Source organism: Neomonachus schauinslandi, chromosome 16 (assembly GCF_002201575.2).
Source record: "Neomonachus schauinslandi chromosome 16, ASM220157v2, whole genome shotgun sequence".
Taxonomy (NCBI): Eukaryota; Metazoa; Chordata; class Mammalia; order Carnivora; family Phocidae; genus Neomonachus; species Neomonachus schauinslandi.
The window spans coordinates 43,307,174-43,327,634 of NC_058418.1; the positions used below are offsets into that span (position 1 = coordinate 43,307,174).

Here is a 20,461-nt window from a genome sequence, read left to right on the forward strand (position 1 = left end):
ATCCCTACAGTGCATTGCTCTTATTTTTATTTCAAACAGTTGATAATCTTTTAAAGAGATTTAAATTAAAAAGCAAGTCTTTATATTTGTAATTTCTCTTTCCAATGCTCTCCCTTTGTGTACATCGAGGTTTCCATCTGGTATCATTTTCATTCTGTTTGGGGCACTTACTTTATTTCTTGTATTTCAGGTCTACTAGTGATTGATTCTTTCAGTTTTTGTATGTCCGAAGAAGGTCTTTATTTCACCTTCATTTTTTAAATCTATTTTCCCTTTTTCTGGTCTCCCAGTTAGTATTTTAAAGATCTTGGTAGGCTATATTGTAGCTTATGTTGTCTTTAATTAGAAATCTGCTGTTCTATTTATCTTTATTCCTCTGCACATAACATGTCTCTATTTTCCCCCTGTGGTTGTTTTTCATATTTTTTCTTTATCACTGACTTTAAGCTTTTTGATTATGATGTGCCTTAGTTTTCTTCATGTTTTTTGTGCTTGGGGTTCATGGAGATTCTTGGATTTTTTGTCCCTATGAGTTTGTTTGGGTAGATGTGGGGATGAGGGAGGGCCTTGCATCTAAAAGAAAGTGCTGGGGCTTTTGGCGGTGAAGCTTAGTCTGTGCTGTCAATTCAAGATCCATGGGGGCAGCATGAACTTGATCCTGGAGTTGTGGAACTGCTTGACCACTGACTGGCCATGATCTTTTCCATGTTTATGATCTGGATTGGATGGGCCTGGGTGCTGTACTGGGCCCCCATGTCATGATAGCCCTGGGTGACAGTGCTCACAGTGGTCAGGTCCCTGTATACCAAGTATATATGGATGCCACTGTAGGAGTTGTAGCACAGTTAGCTGCCAAAGTTCTTTACCTGCAGCGGAGATTTCTTAAATACCTGCCCAGGGTAGATCATTTTTTCTGAAAACTTCTTCAGCTGAGACAGAAAGTACCAGAAGCAGGACTTGGCAATGACATGATTAGGTATAAAGATTGGCATGTGGTAAAGTGGAGTGAGTAGCATTTGGGAGTGAGTAGGAAGTACTCCATCATCTTATATTCTTGCAGTATGCCTGAGGCCTTTATGGTGCTCTCTCTCTGCTTGCTGCCACCCACAAATCAGCTTATGGTTTTCAACAAACTTGGACAGTTTTCAGCCATTATTTCTTCAAATATATATTGCCCTCCCATTCTTTCAGAATACATTATATTTGGCCATATGAGTTTGCCCCATGGTTCACTGATGCTTTGTTCTTTTTTCCTGTCTTTATTTCTGTCTGTGTTTCATTTTGGATAGCTCCTATTGCTGTCTTGTAGTTTACTAATCTTTTTTTCTGCTTTGTCTAGTCTCCTGTTAATTCCATACAGTATATTTTTCACCTCACACATTGCAGTTTTCATCTTTAGATGTTCATTTGTCTTTTTATTTATTATTTATTTATTTTTAGAAAAGATTTATTATTTTAGAGATAAAGAGTATGCATGTGGGAGGAGGGGCAGAGGGAGAGGGAGAGAGAGGATCTCAAGCAGATTCCCCACTGAGTGCCGAGCCTGATGTGGGGCTCAGTCTCAGGATGCTGAGATCATGCCCTGAACTGAAATCAAGAGCCAGCTGAGCCAACCCAGGTGCCCCCAGTTGTGTCTTTTAAAAATATCTTCCATGTCTCCATTTAGCATGTTTAATCTTTATCATTTTCCCTTTATGATTCTGTCAGTTTTTTTATGTTTTGAAGGCATATTGTTAGGAGCATACAATTAATTAGCACAATTAATATAATGTGTGTGTGTGCATGTGTGTGTACATGCACTGTGTGTGTATATATATGAAGTTATATACATATATAAAATATATATAAATATTTTTCTGTATCTAAATATTTCATGTAAATACTTATATTTAATATATATTTATATTCCTGTATATAAACATATACATATTCTTTTCATATATATAAAATATATAAATCCTATATTTTTATACATAAATCTGATGATTTTTCCATTTAAGTCTTTTTGCTTTATTTTCTACTTTGATACTAAAGTTAATAAAAATCACTAAAATTACTACACCACCAGTTCTCTTCTAGTTAGTACATGCGTAACAAATCTGTTCCTACATTTTTATTTTCAGTCTTTCAAGGCTCTTATTTTTTTATGTGTATCTCTTGTAAGCACCTTAGAACTGAATTTTATTTTGTTTCTTGCCTTCTCTGAATTAGAAATTTTAATCTATTTACAGAGTTTGCTCCTAATCATCACAAGAAATCAAGGAGTTATATAATAGCTAACATGGAAGGAAGCACAGATGTTTAAGAACACTCTTACAAAGGTCTTGGTCATGGGCCCCAATTTTGATGGTTTTTCTGACTTCCTTTCTCAAGTAGAGGCTGGAATTCCAGCAGCTTCTATGAAATCATCTTTCTTCCTGCATTTGGGCTGAAGATGCTGATAGAGAAAAATGAGCTTACTTTCCTAAAGTGGAAGATTATACTCAAGGTACTCTTCTGGTCTCTTGTCTCACAGAGGAACTGGCTTCTTAAAGCATTTATGCATGGTATTATTTTGTATTCTGCTTGAAAGTTAATTTTAAATAATGTCAATCTTTAAAAAAACCCCCACTTTTTAGTGTTTAGATTTTCTAATTGTCTCCATATTATTTAGTTTATGAAGTTGCTTCTTTTCAGATGGTCATGTGTTTACTTGATCAGTGTTAGGGTGATTTTTTTTTTTTTTATTCTAATGGACCATACACTGTTCAGGGTCATTTATGATGAATACAAGGTAACATGCCTATTACATAAAAATAAAATAATTGTTTTTGTAAAATGAATTGGAAGATGTGGCATAATTAGACAGTGGGCATTTGTATTCTCCTATTATCGCTTTAGAGCTGCAAAAAAATGGAAGTAATTTATTTCATCTTGGTAATGCTCCTTCTTTCTGGTCCAACAATTTATCAGAAATGTTAATCCAGGAAGCAGTAAGTGGGGGTGGGGGGAGAAGAGGAGAGAGGGGATTTAAAATTAGCCTGGAAATATTGCACAACTCATTAAAAATGTAATCATGCGTAAAATGAGATCAATGAAAATTTATCTAAAAGTGCAAGGAAAAGGCATTTTCTAGTATGATACTGGATTTAATAGACTGGATTTTAATTTAGTCAGTTTGCTACAAAAAAAATCCCTCCAGGCTAAATAAAACAGTTTTCCCTCCCAGTTATTGTACAGACAGTGAATTTTCAGACCCCTTCCTTCTGATATTTAATCTTATCTCTTGCTGGATATGGGTTTCAGTATATTGCAGAATTTGTTTTCTTTACATTTTCCATTACTGCTTTCATTTGCATGATAAATGATTAGAAGTAGAAACAGGGAAAAAAACCCATGCAGAACATTTCTTTATTAATTTTGTTTAAATTAGAGTATCGTTCTTATTCACTGCCCTATTTAACAACCAGTGTATCTGAGAGTTATTATAATATTTTGTTGTACAGTTAGAGAAATGGGGTACATACTTTTTACTTTATTATGTAACATTTTCCTTTGTTCTTATGTTTGTAGTTTACATTTTGGTTCCTATCTTGCGCTGTTAATGATAATGATGAATTTTGTCTTTAAGGTGAGCCTGGGATTCAGACTTTAAAATATGTTGACATTGATGAACTTAAGGGTTTGAAGATTTATTCTGCAGATGATATCCTCATGATTCTTAATAAATAGAGTTTGTAAAATTGGACTTTATTTAAGGCTTCTGCCCCTTCCATCTTAGCTGTTTTTCTAGCCTGGTAATTTAGAAATCTGATATGATATCACTAACTAAACACATCAGTGAAAATCATCTAATGCCTTACTTTCCCCCAGATTCTGTATGGTTAAAAAAACAACAACTATATTTATCAATAAAAATTTGCCTAGACAAAACTTGCCTGAACAAAAATTATGTAAGCTAAATAAATGGTGCCTGCAAAATTTGTCTATGAGAAGAATCTTATGTGATCATTTTAGGATAATTTACATAGATAACCTTTCTTTCTCTACTATACAAATTTTTATATAAATACTCTCTTGTTGTAAAAAAAAAATTAAACAGTTAATTGAGTGTTCCCTTGATCATTCCTCTTATCTGCTCTCCTCCCTAATAGTAACACACTGGCCAGCAGCTATATTTCCTGACATTTTTCTCTGTAAAATAGGTATGTATCTGTAGAAATATATTAGTTTTAATTTTTGTGAGATTATTCTAACATAAAAGGTACATTACCATTATAACTTTTGTCTGCATATAAAAAATTTTACTTAATATTGCATCTTGAAAAATTTTGTTTCTGTACTTACAACTCTATTTATTCTGTTGAACTGTTGCATAATATTCCATACCATGGAGCTAGAAAGATCTGGAAAGAATTAAGTGTCCCTCAGTAGGAGAATGTTAACTATGACAAACTATGGTGCAATAAAAACCTTTGTGCATATCTCTGTGCACAGTGGAAATGTTTCTTTGGGGAAGATAACAAGAAATCGAGCAAGGCTGATGAGTGCATTTCAGTTTTTCTGAATACTGTCTTACTTGAATCCTACTGGTTTTACAGTGGTCTTGTCATTCATTTTTAAAAAAGATTTTATTTATTTATTTATTTGAGAGATAGAGCGAGAGAGAGAGTGAGAGGGCATAAGCAAGGGGAGCTGCAGAGGGAGGGGGAGAAGCAGGCCCCATGCTGAGCAGGGAGCCCAACGCAGAGCTCAATCCCAGGACCCTGGGATCATGACCTGAGCCGAAGGCAGACGCTTAACCAGCTGAGCCACCCAGGTGCTGCTCGTCATTCATTTTTAAATAGTTTATAGGTTCTATCTTGATTTTTCCCTTAAACAAGGGGATTTTACAGTTTCTAAGTCCATAGATTTTTTTTTTTTGGCTCTTGTTTTGATGATGAATCTAATTTTATTTCATTAGATCCAATCAATGTGATTTCTGCTTTACAGGAGTTGATGAGATTTTTTTTCTTCATTACCTAACATGTGATCAATTTTCTTTTGTGAGTGTCCCTGACTTTTTGAGAAGAATGTTCTTTAATGTATTCAATGTTCTATTTTATATCTATTAGATCAAACTTGTTAGATTATTCAAATATTCTGTATTCTTAATTTTTGTTTATCTATTTTTTCTGCTGGTTCTGGATAGCTGTGTTGTTAGACATAACCAAAAGTTCATATGTTCTATTTTCTTGGCAAATACCTCTTTTTGTTTTTTTTAGTGCATTTGGCTAAAATTCTTTTTTTTGGTCTGATACTAAGAATTACTTAGTGTGTCTTTTCTTATACTCTTATCTTTACTATTTCTGTGTTGTCTTTTTTTTTTTTTGAGAATGTCTTTTCATAAGGAAATTATTTCTTTTTTTTATTAACATATAATGTATTATTTGTTTCAGGGATACAGGTCTGTGATTCATCAGTCTTACACAATTCACAGCACTCAGCATAGTACATACCCTCCCCAATGTCCATCACCCAGCCCCCCATCCCTCCCCACCTCCACTCCAGCAGCCCTCAGTTTGTTTCCTGAGATTAAGAGTCTCTTATGGTTTGTCTCCCTCTCTGGTTTCCTCTTGTTTCATTTTTCCCTCCCCTCCCCTATGATCCTCTGCCTTGTTTCTCAAATTCCACGTATCATATGATACTTGTGTTTCTTGATTGACTTATTTCACTTAGCATAATACCCTCTAGTTCCATCCATGTCGTTGTTGCAAATGGCAAGGTTTTGTTTTTTTGATGGCTGCATAATATTGCATTATATATATATATCACATCTTCTTTAACCATTCATCTGTTGATGGACATCTAGGCTCTTAACATAGTTTGGCTATTGTGGACATTGCTGCTATAAACATTGGGGTGCACGTGCCCCTTCGGATCACTACATTTGTATCTTTGGGGTAAATACCCAGTAGTGCAATTGCTGGGTCATAGGGTAGCTCTATTTTCAACTTTTTGAAGAACCTCCATACTGTTTTCCAGAGTAGCTGCACCAGCTTGTGTTCCCACCAGAAGTGTAGGAGGATTCCCCTTTCTCCACATCCTCGCCACCATCTGTCATTTCCTGACTTGTTAATTTTAGCCATTTCTGACTGGTGTGAGGTGGTATCTCTTTGAGGTGTTGATTTGTATTTCTATGATGCTGAGTGATGTTGAGCACTTTTTCATGTGTCTGTTGGCCATTTGGATGTCTTTTTTGCAGAAATGTCTGTTCATGTCTTCTGCCCATTTCTTGATTGGATTCTTTGTTCTTTGGGTGTTGAGTTTGATAAGTTCTTTATGGATTTTGGTTACTAGCCCTTTATCTGATATGTCATTTGCAAACATCTTCTCCCATTCTGTCAGTTGTCTTTTGGTTTTGTTGACTGTTTCCTTTGCTGTGCAAAAGCTTTTTATCTTGATGAAGTCCCAATAGCTCATTTTTGCCCTTGCTTCCCTTGCCTTTGGCGATGTGTCTAGGAAGAAGTTGCTGCGGCCGAGGTCGAAGAGGTTTCTGCCTGTGTTCTCCTCAAGGATTTTGATGGATTCCTGTCTCACGTTGAGGTCTTTCATCCATTTTGAGTCTATTTTTGTGTGTGATGTGAGGCAGTGGTCCAGTTTCATTCTTCTGCATGTGGCTGTCCAATTTTCCCAACACCATTTGTTAAAGAGACTGTCTTTTTTTCCATTGGATACTCTTTCCTGCTTTGTAGAAGATTAGTTGACCATAGAGTTGAGGGTCCATTTCTGGGCTCTCTATTCTGTTCCATTGATCTATGTGTCTGTTTTTGTGCCAGTACCATACTGTCTTGATGATGACAGCTTTGTAATAGAGCTTGAAGTCTGGGATTGTGATGCCACTAGCTTTGCTTTTCTTTTTCAACATTCCTCATTCCGGGTCTTTTCTGGTTCCATACAAATTTAGGATTATTTGTTCCATTTCTTTGAAAAAAGTTGATCGTATTTTGATAGGGGTTGTATTAAATGTATAGATTGCTCTAGGTAGCATAGACATTTTCACAATATTTGTTCTTCCAATCCATGAGCATGGAACCTTTTTCCATTTCTTTGTGTCTTTCTCAATTTCTTTCATGAGTATTCTGTAGTTTTCTGAGTACAGATCCTTTGCCTCTTTGGTTAGATTTGTTCCTAGGTATCTTATGGTTTTGGGTGCAATTATAAATGGGATCAACCCCTTAATTTCTCTTTCTGTTGTCTCATTGTTGGTGTATAGGAATGCAACCGATTTCTGTGCATTGAGTTTATATCCTGCCACTTTACTGAATTCCTGTATGAGTTCTAGAAGTTTTGGGGTGGAGTCTTTTGGGTTTTCCACATAAAGTATCATATCATCTGCAAAGAGTGAGAGTTTGACTTCTTCTTTGCCAGTTCGGATGCCTTTTCTTTCTTTTTGTTGTCTGATTGCTGAGGTGAGGACTTCTCTACTCTGTTGAACAGCAGTGGTGATAGTGGACATCCCTGCTGTGTTCCTGACCTTAGGGGGAAGGCTCTCAGTTTTTCCCCATTGAGAATCATATTCCCTGTGGGTTTTTCATAGATGGCTTTTATGATATTGAGGTATGTCCCCTCTATCCCTATACTCTGAAGAGTTTTGATCAAGAAAGATGCTGTACTTTGTCTTCTTTTTTTTTTTTTTTTTAAAAAAACTATGCATATGGTTCAGTTTTGGTAGTTTATACATATCTAGGAATGCATCCATTTCTTCCAGATTATCTAATTTGCTGGCATATAGTTGCTCATAATATGTTCTTATAATTGTTTGTATTTCTTTGGTGTTGGTTGTGATCTCTCCTCTTTCATTCATGATTTTATTAATTTGGGTCATTTTTCTTTTCTTTTTGATAAGTCTGGCCAGGGGTTTATCAATCTTGTTAATTTTTTCAAAGAACCAGCTCCTAGTTTCATTGATCTGTTCTACTGTTCTTTTGGTTTCTATTTCATTGATTTTTGCTCTGATCTCTATTATTTCTCTTCTACTGCTGGGTTTAGGCTTTATTTGCTGTTGTTTCTCCAGCTCCTTTAGGTGTAGGGTTAGGTTGTATATTTGAGACCTTTCTTGTTTCTTGAGGAAGGCTTATATTGCTATATACTTTCCTCTTAGGACCTCCTTTGCTGCAACCCAAAGGTTCTGGAATATTGTGTTTTCATGAATTTTTAAAATTCTTCTTTAATTTCCTAGTTGACCCATTCATTTTTTAGTAGGATGCTCTTTAGCCTCCATGTATTTGCATTCTTTCCAACTTTCCTCATACACTACAACTTTTCCAGTATACACTAGATTTAGGGTATATTTTGGTCTGTTAAAAGAAACTGTGTCCCAAAATTTTAAAGAAAGAAAACATATATATATATATATATATATATAAAAAATTTAAATACAATGAAGAGATAGAATATGACTGTAAAAATGAAAAATTAAAAAAGATTTTAAAGAAGGAATTGATAAGATGTTTGTTGAAAAAGCAAAGAAGAAAAATCCAACTTAAAAAATAGAAAAAGAAAAAATAAAGAAAATTAAAAAAATTAATTTTGAAAGACTAAAGCATCATGGGGAAATAGCCATGAATTCTCTGTGCTGTATTCCCGTAGCTCTGGGGTTTTGCCATTCTCATTGATTGGTAAACTTGTCTTGGCAGGATGTTCTTGCTGATCTTCTGGGGGAGGGGCCTATTGCGGTGATTCTCAAATGTCTTTGCCTGAGGCAGAATTGCCCCGCCCTTGCCAGGGGCCAGGATTCACTTCTCCACATGTCCTACCTTACAGAAAGTGGTCTCTTTTCTCGGTGTTGTCTTTTTTTTTTAGATCTGCTTTTTAAATGTAGCATATGGAATTTTTATTGTAATATGAAAGTTTCTATTTTTTTTAAATTTGTAATTTAATTCCAGTTAGCTAACATACAGTGTTACATTAGGTTCAGGTGTACAATATAATGATTCAACACTTCCATACATCACCCAGTGCTCATTATGGCAAGTGCACTGCTTAATCTCCATCACCTATCTACCCCATCCTCTTATCTTCCTCCCCTCTGGTAACCATCTGTTTGTTTTCTATAATTAGGAGTCTGTTCCTTGATTTGTCTTTCTCTCTCTTAGATTTTTCCCTTTGCTTGTTTGTTTTGTTTCTTAAATTCCACATAGGAGTGTAATCATATGGTCTTTGTCTTTCTGTGACTGACTTATTTTGCTCAGCATTATACTTTCCAGCTCCATCCATGTCATTGCAAATGGCAAGATTTTGTTCTTTCTTATGGCTAATATTCCATTGTACATATATACTATATCTTCTTTATACATTCATCAATCGATGGACACTTGGGCTGCTTCTATATCTTGGCTATTGGAAATTCGGCTGTTATAACCATAGGGGTGCATGTATCCCTTTGAATTAGTGTTCTTGTATTCTTTGGGTAAATACCCTGTAGTGGAATTGCTGGTTCATGGGTTAGTTCTATCTTTAACTTTTTGAGGAAATTTCATACTGTTTTCCAGGGGGACTGTACCAGTTTGCATTCCTACCAACAGTGCATGAGTCTCCCTCTTCTCTGTATCCTTGCTAACACCTGTTGTTTATTGTGTTGTTGATTTTAGCCATTGTGACTGATGTGCAGTGGTATCTCATTATGGTTTTGATTTGCATTTCCCTGATGATAAGTGATGATGAGCATATTTTCCTGTCTTTGTTGGCCATCTGTGTGTCTTCTTTGGAGAAATGTTCATGTCTTCTGGCTATTTTTAATTGGATAATTTGTTTTTTGGGTGTTGTGTAAGTTCTTTATATATTTTGGATACTAACCCGTTGTTGGACATGTCATTTGCAATATTTTCTCCCATTCCATTAATTGCCTTTTTGTTTTGGTTGTTTCCTTCACTGTGCAGAAGCTTTTTATTTTGATATAGTCCCATAGTTTATTTTTGCTTTTGTTTTCCTTGCCTCAGGAGACATATATAGAAACAAGTTTCTACAGCCAATGTCAAAGAAGTTACTGCCTGTGTTCTCTTCAAAATTTCTATTGTTAGTAGATGATTCTTCACCTAATTATACTTACCAACGTGTTTGAACTTACCATATTTATGTTTTCTATTATACTATGCCTTTTTTGTTTGTTTCTTTCCTCCTTTTTGCCTATTTTTGGTTGATTGGATTATTTATTTATTTGTTATATTTGAGACAGAGAGATACAGAGAGAGAGAAAGAGCATGAGCAGGGGGAGAGGCTGAAGCAGGCTCCCTGCTGAGCCAGGATCCCGATTCGGGGCTCGATCCCAGGAACCCGGGATCATGACCTGAGCCAAAGGCAGACGCTTAACCATCTGAGCCAGCCAGGTCCCCTGATTGGATTATTTTATTCTATTTTCCCCCACCACTGATGGTTTGTAAATTATACCTCCCATTTATTTTCTTTTATTAGTTACATTTGTAATTTTAATATATATACTGATTGTATGTCTTTCCACCATCAGGTAAACTCCCTCTATCCTGTCCCTAAATGAGGTGAAATCTTGATGTATTTTTACTTCCATCTCTTTCCATCTTCTCTGGCACTTCTCAAATCCTGAGTTCCAAGTTGTTAAAGTTTTTTGTTTAAAATCAACATTTATTTGCATTTAGTTAGTTTTGCTGGTGTCTTTGCTCACCCTTGCTTTATATATCCAGTCTCTCCGTCTCTCTCTCTCTTTTTTTTTTTTTTTTTTTTTTGAATACATTCTTGAGAAATTCTTGTTAGAGAAAGTTTGTATATGGTAAACTGGAACCTTATATACCTGAGAATGTCTTTATTTTGAAAAATAATTAGACCTGTAGAATTTTAAGTTCAAATCCTTTTCTCTTAGAACATTAGTGATATTGCTCCATCAGAAATTTGAAATCAATTTGATTCTTATTTCCTTTTAGGCCATATGTCCATGTTTTTTTTTTTTTTTCTTTAGAATATTTCAGAAACTTTTCTTTTTATTGGTAATATGTTTACCTGATTCACAAAAAAAATCGTAAAAAGTTGCAGTCAGAATTCTTGCTTCTGTCTCTGTTCCCTCCTGTCTCTTGTCCTTTCTATAGATAACAATATCTGTTAGGTTCCTGGTTATCTTTCTTGTATATCTTTATTCAGAGGAAAGCAAAGGCAAATGTGTATTTATGTTTCCCCTTCCTTGTGATAGAAAAAGTACCGTACTACATAATTTGCTTTGCATCTTGCTTTTTTTCAAGATCTTGCTTTATCAGTAAGTTGAGATAGTCAACAAACTTTCATTCAATGGTGTGGATGTATCCATAGTTTCTTCAACCAATACCCTGTTAATGGACAGTTGGATCACTTCCATTTTTTTGCTATTACAAATAATGCTATAATGAATCATCTTCTGTCTTTGCCATTTTTTTGGTTTCTGAATATGAATTTTATTAATTTAATTTAATTTAAAATTCCATTATACTTAACATATACTGTTATATTATTTCAGGTGTACAGTATAGAAGATATGGTGTACACACTCACACACACACACCACACACACACACACACACACAGGAATATTATTCAGCCATAGAAAAGAATATAATCTTGTCATTTGCAACAACATGGGTGGAGCTAGAGAGGATAATGCTAAGCAAAATACATATGCCCTTTTATATGTGTACAGATGTATGTTATTTTTTTTATTATGTTATGTTAATCACCATACATTACATCACCATACACCATACATTACATCGTTAGTTTTTGATGTAGTGTTCCATGATTCATTGTTTGCATATAACACCCAGTGCTCCATGAAGAACATGCCCTCTCTAATACCCATCACCAGGCTAACCCATCCCCCACCCCCCTCCCCTCTAGAACCCTCAGTTTGTTTTTCAGAGTCCATAGTTTCTCATGTCATCTCTCCCTCCGATTTCCCCCCCTTCATTTTTTCCTTCCTGCTATCTTCTTCTTTTTTTTTAAACATATAATGTATTATTTGTTTCAGAGGTACAGGTCTGTGATTCAACAGTCTTACACAATTCACAGCACTCACCATAGTGCATACCCTCCCCAATGTCTATCACCCAGCCACCCCATCCCTCCCACCCCCCACCACTCCAGCAACCTTCAGTTTGTTTCCTGAGATTAAGAATTCCTCATATCAATGAGGTCATATGATACATGTCTTTCTCTGATTGACTTTGTGTACAGATGTATCTGTAAGATAGATTCCCAAAAGTAGGATTGCTGGGTCAAGGGGTAAATGCATCTGCATTTTTGGTAAAGATAGCTGGATTCCTCTCGATGAGGGTTATACCATTTCACTTTCCCATTAACATTGCACCCCTGAGCCTGTTTCAACTCCAGCATTAAGAGTTGTCAAAACTAATTTTTGTCAATGTGATAGGTAATAAATGATATCTTATTGTAGTTTTGATTACCTTATTATGAGCAGGTTGAGACTTTTTTTTTTTATAAGCTTAATGGCTATTTGTATTTTGTTGTTGTTATCTGTTTGCTTGTTTGTTTTTACTGAGCACTGTGTGTGTCCTTTGTCCGTTTTTATTTTGGGTTGTTCATCATTTCTTCTTGAATTCTAGGTAATTGTTATAATCTTTATAAAAATAATCTTTATAAATTATAAAGGGAGATCAGTTTTTGTAATACAAATTTTAATTTTCCCCCTTCCAGATTAGTCACTGGAGTTTTAATTTTCCTTATAGTGGTTTTTCGGGCATGTATAAGGTTTAGATTTTTATTCAGTCAAATTTACCAATCTTATATTGCCTTTGGATTTTGCGGTCTAACTTCTACAGGACTTTCCCACTCCATTTTTATTTTTTTTTTAAGATTTATTTATTTATTTATTTGACAGAGAGAGACATAGCGAGAGCAGGAACACAAGCAGGGGCAGTGGGAGAGGGAGAAGCAGGCTTCCCGCGGAGCAGGGAGCCCGATGCGGGGCTCGATCCCAGGACCCTGGGATCATGACCTGAGCCGAAGGCAGACGCTTAATGACTGAGCCACCCAGGCGCCCTCCCACTCCATTTTTAATGTATTTCTAGTATTTCATTTTTTACCTTTAAAGCTTTAATCCTTTTGGAGTTTTTGTGTACAGTGTAAAGTAGGGAACCAACTTTATCTTTTCCCAGACTGCTACTCAGCCATCCTGACATTTATTAAAATGTCCTTCTTCATCTCAGTAATTTGAAATGTCATCTTTATAATATAATAATCTCCTATATACATTTTGGTCTGTTTATGAACACCTGATTTTGTTCACTGGCCTGTCTCTTCAGTCACCAATTATACACTTTTAATTAGTGTGTTTTGATAGCTAGTAGGCCTATTCTCACATAATTTCTCTTTTCCAGAGTTTTCCTGGCTCTTTTTTTTTTTTTAAAGATTTTATTTATTTATTTGAGAGAGAGAGAATGAGAGAGCACATGAGAGTGGGGAGGGTTAGAGGGAGAAGCAGACTCCCTGCCGAGCAGGGAGCCCAATGCGGGACTTGATCCCGGGACTCCAGGATCATGACCTAAGCCGAAGGCAGTCGTTTAACCAACTGAGCCACCCAGGCGCCCCTTTCCTGGCTCTTTTAAAATTTATTTTTCTATATGAATTTAGGGATCTATTTGTCTAGTTCTAGGGGAAAAAAACAAAACCCTGTTGGTATTTTAGTGGATTGCATTAAATTAACTAAGGGAGAATTGACTTTAAGTCTTACTTTTCAAGAATATAGCATCTCTTTTTCATACTACTTTTTATCCCTTGGTTGTAGTTCTCTTTTCCTCCTGTCATTTGGTTTTGTACATTTCTTATTAAGCTTGTTCCTAGCTGTGAATAGGTTCTTCCCTCCATTGTATCTTTTAACTGTTGTTTTATTATATAGAGTGTATTGATTTCTTTTTAATTAATTCTACATCCTGTCACCTCACTGAATTATATTTTGTTGTGGTATTTTAGTAGATTAATTGAGTTTACAGATACAAAATCATATCTCAAAATAGAGATAGCTTTGCCTCTTTTCAGTTTTATGCCTCTAATTTCTCTCTCTAGTCTAATTGGTCTAAGATAGTGTTAAATATGGTGATGACTCTGAGCTGCTTTGTGGTCAATTTTAGCACGAATACTCCCTGTGTTTCTACATTATATCAGAAGTGTGACCTCTGGGCTGATTTTATGTGATGCACTCATCTACCCAGATCCCCCCAGTTGTCCCAGAGGTCACCTGTGGGCAGTTATTATCCATAGGGCAAGCTTCCTGCCTGTCTCTGCTTGAGCACAGTCTCTAGCTGTGGGAGGGTGTTCTTAGCCTTTGTGCAGACCAGACTGGGTATCCTGTGGAGCTATTGCTTCCAAAGACCCCTGTAACCAATGAGGTTTGGAAGTCATTGGATAAATACTCAAGCTTCTTCATATCTCTGGGGAACAGCCCAGAGGTGTGTTCCATATAGTCTTTAGAATACTATATTCCAGAAGGTTTAGGAAAAGGAGAGGATAGAGAGGAGAGCTATCATTGTTGCCTAGCGTCTGGCATATGATAGGCATTCTGCATATTCTCTGTGTGGAGAGGCTGATTAGACTTAAAGGAACACAAGGTACTAATCTTACCCAAATGGCCCTGGGTACCCAGGTGTGTTGAGTCTTGGAGAGTCTTCTCTAGAATAGTTGGTCTAAGGACAAATGGAGTGGAACTGCTAGAGCTGCCCTTAAATCAAGGCATTTTCTGTAGCCCATGTATAGGCAGTGCTCATATGGAAGCAGAACTTTCTCTGGAATTTTTTAGGATTTGTATCTTTTTAAAAAATGTTATTTATTTGAGAGAGAGAGAGTGCACTCATGAGTTGGGGGGCGGGGCAGAGGGAGAAGCAAACTCCCTGCTGAGCAGGGAGCCGTATGTGGGGCTTGATTCCAGAACCCCAAGATCACGACCTGAGCTGAAGGCAGATGCTAAACTGACTGAGCCACCCAGGCACCCCTAGGATTTGTATCTTAACTTTGACATTATGAAAACTTGCCAGAATTGTGTGTGTGTGTGTGTGTGTGTGTGTGTTGTCTCCCCCACCCATCCCACTCTTTCCGTTTTTCTTTTTTTTTTTAAAGATTTTATTTATTTATTTGACAGAGAGAGTCACAGCAAGAGAGGGAACACAAGCAGGGGGAGTGGCAGAGGGAGAAGCAGGCTCCCCGCCGAGCAGGGAGCCCGACGTGAGGCTTGATCATGACCTGAGCCGAAGGCAGACACTTAACGACTGAGCCACCCAGGCGCCCCTCTTTTCCATTTTTCTTTCACTGCTGTTAGACTAGTTTAGAGTTTCCGGATCTTTCTTTCAAATCTTCTTATTTCTTCCTTAATCTCTGAAGTTTTTATGCTGTGGTATGCTGTGTTTGGCTGTATTTTCCAATTGACTGTTTTAATTTTTAGCTTTATCCATTTTGACTTTAGATCACATAATGAGGATTTAATTTCAGTGGTTTATTTTAACAGACTTTATTTTTGTAAGAGCAGTTTTTGGCTCACAGTAAAATTGAGGGAAAGGTACAGAAATTTCCCATATATCTCTGCCCCCAACATGTGCATAGCCTTTGCCAATATCAACATCTCCCACCAGAGAGGTACATATGTTACAAATGATGAACCTACAGTGACACATCCTACTCACTCAAAGTCCATAGTTTACCTTGAGTTTCACTCTTTGTATTATACATTTTATGGATTTGGACAAATGTATAATGACATATATCCATCATTATATTATTATAGTAATATGTATTATATAACATAATTTTATATAGTAAATTATATATATTAATTATAAATATATAATTATATTAATATATATATAATATGAAATATATTACAGTATAGTAATATGGTATCCAAAGTATTTTCACTGCCCTAAAACTTCCTGTACTCCTCTTCCCCTTACCCTCCAACCCTGACAACCACTGATTTTTTCACAGTCTCCATAGTTTTGCCTTTTCCAGAATGTCATATAAGTAGAATCATAGGGAAGGAAGCCAATCATTTCAGATTGCCTTCCTTCAGTTAGTAATATGTATTTCAATTTCTTTGATGACTCATCATAGCTTTTTAGCTCATTTCTTTTTAGTGCTAAATAATATTGCATTGTCTGGATGTACCACAATTTATTTATCCATTTACCTACTGAAGGACATCATGGTTGCTTCCAAATTTTGGCAATTGTGCATAAAGGTGTCATAAACATCTGTGTACAGATGATTTTTATGTGGGTATGTTTTCACCTCCTTTGGGTAAATATCAATGAGTGAGATTGCTGGGTTGTATGATAAGAGTATGTTTAGTTTTATAAGAATTTGCCAAATTGTCTTCCAAAGTGGCTATACCAATTTGTGTTCTTACCAGCAATGAATAAGAGTTCTTGTTGTTCTACATCCTCACCAGCATTTACTGTTGTCAGTGTTCTAGATTTTGGCCATTCCAACAGGTGTGTAGTGGTATTTCATTATTGTTTTAATTTACATTGGCATGGAATATGATGCAAAGATCTTTTCATATGCTTAATGCCATGTGTATATCTTTTTTTGGTGAGGTATCAAGGTCACTCATTTTTAATTGGATTGTTTTCCTGTTTTTGACGTTTAAGTTCTTCATTTATTTTGGATAATAGTCCTTTTTCAGATGTGTCCTTCTTTGAGATTTATTTATTTATTTTAGAGAGGACATGAGTGGGAGGGGCAGAGGGAGAGTTGGAGAGAGAGAGGGAAGAGCAGACTCCTTGCTGAGCACGGAGCCCAATGTAGGGCTCAGTCGCATGACCCTGAGTTCATGACTTGAGCCATAATCAAGAGTCGGATGCTCAACCAACTGAGGTACCCAGGCACCCCTAGATGTGTCTTTTGCGAACTTTTTTTTCCTAGTCTGTGGCTTATCTTCTCATTTTATTGATATATCTTTCTCAGAGCATGAGTTTTAAATTTTAATAATGTTTAGCTTATCCATTTTTTCTTTCATGGATTGTGCTTTTCATGTTGTATCTAAAAAGTTACTGCCATTCCCTAGGTTATCTAGATTTTCTCCTAGGTCATCTTCTAGGAGTTTTATAGTTTTGCATTGTACATTTAGGTCTGTGATCTATTTTGAGTTAATTGTTGTGAAAGATGTAAGGTCTGTGTCTAGGTTGATGTTTTTGCATGTAGATGTTCATTTGTTTCAGTACCATTTGTTGAAGAGACTATGTTTTCTCCATGATAATGCCTTTCCTGTTTTGCCAAAGATCAATTGACTGTATTAATGTAGATCTATTTCAAGGCTCTCTATTCTGTTCTATTGATCTGTTTGTCTCAGTGACAAATTTTTGTTTATTTTCTAATGTGTTTTTATTCATAGTTTCCTGCTCTTATTTTATGAGTGCAGTGTTCTGTCATATGTGTGTGTGTATGTATTTAATATTAAAGACTGATTTCTTCTGTTAATGTTTTCAAGTGTCATCCATGTTGTAGTATGTATCAAAACTTCATTCCTTTTTATTGCTGAATAGTATTCCATTGTATGGATATACCACATTTTGTTTATCCATTCATCAGTTGGACACTTGCCTATTATGAATAATATTGCTGTGAACATTTATAAGTTTTTGTGTTGACACATGTTTTCAATTTTCAGGGGTATGTATCTAGGAATGAAATTTCTGGGTTGTATGGTAACTCTAGGTTTAACATTTTGAGCAACTGTGAAAAAGGTTTATAGAGTGGCCACACAAGTTTACTATGTCACAGGAATATATGAAGATTTCAACTTCTTCATGTGTCAATTCTTCCTCTGTTTTGTGGTGTTGATTTTCCTAAAATGTTTCATGATTCTTTGTTTATGTTCCTTATATTGGACATTCTCTGGTTGTTGTTGTTACACAGTTAAGTTTTGGATATATTATAATTCAGCAACAGATAACTACAATACATATATACTTTTAAACTACAATTAACTAGAATGCTTAGAAAATGGACATGGATCTTCCTGATTAACGCTGTGAATTGTGCAAGACTGTTGAATCACAGATCTGTACCTCTGAAACAAATAATACAATATATGTTAAAAAAAAAAAGAAGAAGATAGCAGGAGGGGAAGAATGAAGGGGGGGAAATTGGAAGGGGAGACAAACCATGAGAGACGATGGACTCTGAAAAACAAACTGAGGGTTCTAGAGGGGAGGGGGGTGGGAGGATGGGTTAGCCTGGTGATGGGTATTAAAGAGGGCACGTTCTGCATGGAGCAGTGGGTGTTATACACAATGAATCATGGAACACTACATCAAAAACTAATGATGTAATGTATGGTGATTAACATAACAATAAAAAATTAAAAAAATTAATCAGTGACAGGCTCTTTGAATCTTCCTAATATCAGTAAGAAAAGTTTTTTTTTTCTCTTAATTGACAAAAAAACCAAAAAACAAAAACCCCAAAACAAAACCCAAACCCATTTTGCTTAATTTCTTATGGTGAAAATTCTTTAAAAAACATTTACAAAAATATATGAGTTTCTGTTTTTGCTTTGGAAAGTGTGTTTGTAACATAAAATAACATTGGATTCTTGGGGATTTCAGACATCTTAATATCAGATCCATGAGTATAGGTGGTTCTGTTTGGAGATTATTATTATTTTAGAAGTTACCTTGCTAAATGGACTATGTGATCTCCCAGCAGTTCCTTGAGCACGATGAATCCTTTCCATGTTGGAGCATCTTCCATGCTGATCTCTTTGCCTCAGATGCTCCTGGCCACTTTTCATGTTTTGATTCCAGGCTGCCTCATTTGATGAAGAACCAAATTCAGTGCTGAGAGTATGGAAGGAAGTTTTAGGCATCAGGGAGAGGTGCTGTTGAGAACCATTCATAATGTTTGGACCTCAAACAGGCACTCTGGAGACAGGGTAGTGCTCTCAGTGTGGAACATGGTTGTGCAAAGGCAGAAGGATGGTCCAACTACCTGAACAAACTCAGGATTACTTAGGGGTGAAGGCTGTAGACTTCTGGAGTTTTACCTGGGTCTGAGAATGATACCTGGCCCCAGGGGACTCAAGATTAGGGAAGCAAAATGAATTACAAATATGAGTGACTATGGAGCTGGATCTAAGCTGTGAATCCTGAATGGGCCATAGCTGATATATTGGATTTGTGTTCCATGTGCATAAGATGGAGGTGATGCCCTTCTGGGCCTGCAAGGATAACAATGGCCACCAGAAAATAGAGAGATAGTGTAAATTTGTTCTTCCTTCAACAGTATTTAGACTGTTACTTAACAATGATATTAAAATCCTCCAATAATTGAGAATTCACTTTGTGAGATTAATGGTACCTCCTCTGAGTTTACATTGTCCTTGAAAATGTGTTCTTTAGTTAATTTATAGATAGTAGCTTTTAATGTACTTTATTTTTTAAAAATATTTTTATTAATCTCTACACCAAATGTAGGGCTCAAACTTGCAACCCTGACATCAAGAGTCACATGCTCCACTGACTGAGCCAGCCAGGCGCCCTTTAATGTACTTTAAAATAATAGAATTTGAGGATGTGTCTAGGCGGTGAGATTGGAATAAACCTTTTCTTGGTATTTCAAAGTTTGATCAAATGGTTACTAAAAAGTTGCAATAGATAGTAGTCAAAGAATGATGTGGTTTCTAAAGTACATGGGGACCACTGCTTTTAATTAATTTAAAAATATTAATTTAAAAATTTTAGTAGGTGATACATAAGGTAGTGTTTTAAAATATTTCCTAAAACTAAGTTGATTGACAAACTAATAAAATCTGGGCTTTGTTGAACTGTTTGGGCCCATTGAATTTGACAGTCATGCTATTTCAAACTTGGCTGTTCCCACAAATCACCTTTAATGATCCTTCTTGGTAACAGCTCTCCCTTGGCTATCCTCTTGGGCATCCTAATAACCTCATTTATATCTATTTTGAACCATCTTTCTCCAGTGATCATTACTTCCAATTTTACCTTATAGCACAAATCTTAGGATTTCATCATTTCAATCTTGTCCCACAGCTTTTCCACTTTACTTTATGTAAGGTGGTACCAAGATGTGTCCTGGAAAATTGGTGTGCAAGTAAACAATTTCCTGCTCAGGAGTCCTATGTGTATTCCTATTCTACTACTACAGAAGTAGACACAGTAGCTCACCTTTGTTTCATGGAAGCTTGATTATATATATCTTTATGCTGACTACATTTCCTACTATGAGGTTTTCTGCGTGAATCTGTATGTTACTTTTATCTCCCAGATTATGCACTTCCTTTTAGGTCAGTAAACTCTGATCTTGTGGTAAGTTAATGTCACAAAACTTCAAATATTACTCTGTAAAAATAGTATATCTTAAATGGTGGCATTTCCTTCTGGTTACTACAGGAATATACAAGTGCAGTACATTAAAAAAATTTACATTATTTATACACCATGATAATGGTTGAACAAAATGGATTCCTCTGTTATGT

General features: G+C 35.9%; 1 pseudogene; it reads right to left on the reverse strand.

The window, feature by feature from the left end:
* Positions 1-573: 573 nt before the first annotated feature.
* On the reverse strand, positions 574-18,714 carry LOC110594098 (annotated as a pseudogene).
* Between the last annotated feature and the right edge of the window lie 1,747 nt (positions 18,715-20,461).